This window comes from Apis dorsata, unplaced genomic scaffold (genome assembly GCF_000469605.1).
Source record: "Apis dorsata unplaced genomic scaffold, Apis dorsata 1.3 scaffold_525, whole genome shotgun sequence".
Lineage (NCBI taxonomy): Eukaryota > Metazoa > Arthropoda > Insecta > Hymenoptera > Apidae > Apis > Apis dorsata.
In genome coordinates, this window is record NW_006263748.1 from 620180 (window position 1) to 624266 (window position 4087).

The 4087-nt window shown below is 38.9% G+C and overlaps 1 long non-coding RNA gene across 1 annotated transcript in view; it reads right to left on the reverse strand.

The window, feature by feature from the left end:
* Nucleotides 1-236: 236 nt before the first annotated feature.
* LOC102673081 overlaps nucleotides 237-4087 on the reverse strand; it is a 22291-nt gene continuing 18440 nt past the window's right edge. Inside the window, exon 3 of the long non-coding RNA XR_422492.2 lies at nucleotides 237-562. This is a non-coding gene — a long non-coding RNA (uncharacterized LOC102673081). The remainder of the gene's footprint in view (nucleotides 563-4087) is intronic.

The window sequence follows — 4087 nt, forward strand, 5'->3', positions numbered from 1 at the left end:
TGTCTGGTAACGAACAGCGATAGCCAAAGATTGGATCGTGTTATCCGAAACATGGCCGAAACTTCTCTCTCTGTCTCTTCCTAATCTCTCCCAAGCTTGCGGAAAAATCATCGTCCCTATTTTGTACGCGCGTTTCGACTCGATACGAGTCAATTTTGATCGAAATCGTGGTTGAAACGCAAGACGAGGAGAATTAGGAAACGATGTACCGTTTAGTAGGTACATTGAGATTGAGATTCTCCCTATATACGTATATACGTACAAGGTATATACGTATATGCGAATAACAATACATAAGAAACATGTAGCCGGGGAAAGGCGAAACTGGTTTGAATACCTACTCGAAACGTTTCTATGCGTTGATGCCGCGATTCGCGATGCGGAAAGATCGATTACGCTCGAAATATACGCGGCATTTCCTACACAGGGTTGTGGTGGATACGTCGCTACATCCTATCCGCTACGTAGATTTGCCTGTTCCTATGATACTATCGCTGGTTCACGGAGTCGACGGCGGCGGTGGCCAATTTCTCGGGTGGATGTCGTTCGAGGATACATGGTTCTCACACGGATGAAAAAAAAAAAAAAAAAGTAGCGTCGCGTCGGGGAAAAATCGGCAAGTTTGATCGGTCGATGGAAAAAACGACGATCGACGTGTAATCGTGTTGGCCGAGGTGTCGACGCTCGGAAATATCGCACCGCATCGATTAATCGTTGCTATTTACAAGTTGATCGGTGGAGGAAAAGGCAATTGATTCGCAAAACGGACGTGTAACAAATCTATTTTAATTGGTGCAACAAATACGGTGTATCGCTCGAAACGAAACGTTTCCACGGAAAGTGATTTTTCAACGTGCGACTGTATATCTATATTCTCGCCCCAATTTACGCGAAATCGATTTTTATCCATTCGACAAAGTTCCGTTAGTTTTCGTCGATCGATACTTTTTCGTGATACACCGATTTCGAAAATAATCCCCGACTTAATTAAGGATAGAAAAATAAACGCGATTGATAATCGATACATACTTGTCCTATTCCTTTTTAATTTTTAATCCATGGTATATTCTATCATGGATATTCCACGTGGTATAAAGTTGAAGGAGGATTAGTCGGTTCGCAATTACGTACGATTCGATGGTAGTCGTTTTAGATTTAAACCGTTGGCATAACCGGTAGTAGACCAGTTAAACGCGATAGAAATGCAAGCAAGGATGGATTTTCGCAAACGGTTGAAAAACGAGCGAGAGAGTGTTAATAGGGATGATTAGAACACACATGATGCTTCCTAATACGTAAAATATGATCCGTTAATTTATATATATATATATATATATAATATATAATTTTATTACGCTCTTTATTCGATAAAAAAAAAGAGATGAAAAAAAAAAGTACTTACTTTTTAGACGCTTTATCATCGGAAAAGACGAACTTCATTTGTATTATTTCACTGGTGGAATAACACTTGATAAATTTGCAGGCACAACGACAAATTAACGACACGGAGTATTTAATTTGGCCAGTCCTTTCCCACGCTTGTCAAAACACGATAATAAAGCCCTCGTCTTAATTTTCCCGTATAATGGGACAATCCCGTACAATGCACCACCACCGCGCACCCTAATTACGACACCCGCTTACCCAAAATTTAGGATCTGCCCCTCTTTTGTGTCCTAAACACTCGCTGTTGCACAAGCCGTTTCGAGAACGCTTCCTCTTTAAAATTAGACCAATCGATCATCCTTCTCCATCCTCCTTTATTACCCGATTCTAATAACCGCTCGAACGATCTTAAGATCAATGGAATTAAAATAGAAATGGAAATTAAAAAATGCGTTCGAATTTAATATTATAACCGAGCATTCCGTTACGAATCGATACTAATTCATTAATAGTTTAATATCGTGATGCGATATTATTATTATTATTTTCAAACAATTCTCTTTAATCGTGAATTATCTTCAATTATCCTTTCCGATATTCCAAATTTCCGAATTACATTCAAATGATCTGATCGACTCACGGATATCTCGGTTTCTGTAACCACGTGCCATCTATATAATCGGCTGATCTCAATTTAACGGCCAAACATACCGAGAATATCGACGGCCTCGTCCAATACCGCCATCGGTTAATATTTTATTATACCATTTTTCGTGAAGAATAATAGTACAACGTATGTATATACATCGTATATATATATATCGTTCGAACGCCTTTACAAAGTGGTTAACCGTTTCGAAATTACGAATCAATTCTCGAAATAAAGTAAATAAAGAAAGATATTCGATTTGAACGTAGATACGCGGTGAGTCAACGAATCGAGTATCAAAGGAAAGGATCTACAAAGGATACGCGCGAACATAGGTCTCCATCTATGCAAAACTTTTCGTGAAAATGGTGGGAATGAGTTACACGCCAAGCAAATATGGGAGAAACGATTACGGCAAAATTCTCTCGTTAATTTCGAACGTTTGAAAACAAACAATGCGATCCGCATAAAAAGAACGATGAAATGTTATTTATTTCGTGCGAAAAGTGATGGTTCTTCGATATATATCTGAAAAACGAATGCTTTTACGTGACTCGAGGATATTGCGACGTAACGCGAACGGTTACATCGGAAACAATCTCGAGAGAAAATTTTGAAATCACTAGGATTGGACGCGATGGATTCGACACACCGAAGAAGAACTTTTCCTCGTGAAAAGAACGAGACGTTTACACTGAAAGAACGAACGACACTGAAAGAATGAACGACACTGAAAGAGGACGGAATTAGAGAAATACGATTAACCTCTAAACCTGTCGCGGTTATAACGCGTTATATTTACCTTAAGTCGTCGAGATAACGCGTCTCCCTTCTCTCCTAGCGACACGACACTGAGAGGCGAAATAAGGAAACAGGCCTATGCTTAACTTGTGACATCTACCGAGATATAGAGGAAAATCCACTAGTTTAACGCGAATTTCGTGCTTTTTGCGCGTGCAATGTCGCGTTTCTTGTTATTTTTTTATAAACCAGAAAAATATTTCGATCACGTATCCTTCGACGTCCAATGTTATTTTTCATCCCGCGTGCATTCATCTATGCAATTCTCGACGTTTGTTGGGAAGAAAAAAGATCGATATTTATCGATTCGCGTCATAAATGTTTTTCGATCGTTCGAAGTGTACGTAATGCAGCTACGGGAAGAGGCGAGATCGCTCTCTTTAACAAACCGTTGCGAATTTGCGTTGTGCATTCTTCGTACTTTTCGTTCTTTATCTCGATGACGAAGTTTGTATCGAGAGAGAGAGGAGAAATCTGGGAATATTTCCGCGACAGTTTAAAAACTTGGTTTCGATATTACTTTTTGTTCGCTCGCTCGCATCCTCGTTAAGAATATAACCTAAAAATTACGTGATTCTCGAGTACAAAGTACTCTTCCTTTATCGATCGTATAATTAGGTCGCATGTCTATGATATCGATTAAAAAGAAAAGAAAAAAATATCGTAACGAGAGACACGGATTAACGGATAAAAAAAAAGTGAAATTTCGTTATCGGTTCGAATAATATATTCCTAAGATGTTTCCTAACTAGAGAATATATAGGAAAGTTAGGCTCCTTAAGGAATAGGAACGCCGAAGGGGTCGGATAGATATTGCGAGAAATGATTTATGCGAGAAGCGCGAGACTGCATATTGGCAACAGCAAAGATCCATACGTTGGTGGTGATGTCGGTCGGTATGATCGAACTCGGTACACGTTGCAAACTTACACGTGTGCGTGTAAATACACTTAAGCGAAAGTAGTCACCTCCTCCTCGGTCAGAGGGGTACTAATGTCTATATTAATATTCCTCGAGGACTTGGAAACTCTCTTTCTCTCTAGCTTACACCTACGAAAATTTCATTTACGGGCTTTGCGCCCGTAGTCCCCCAAAGTCGGTCTCAAATTAGATTTCCTTCTCATTTTTCCTTTCACGATTTTTTATCTTTTTTTTTTTTACCTTGTTATTTATTTATTTGTTTTTTTTTTGAATTATTCCATCGGATCAAGTATCCATCCATTTTCGCTATTTTTTTTTTTTTTTTTTTAT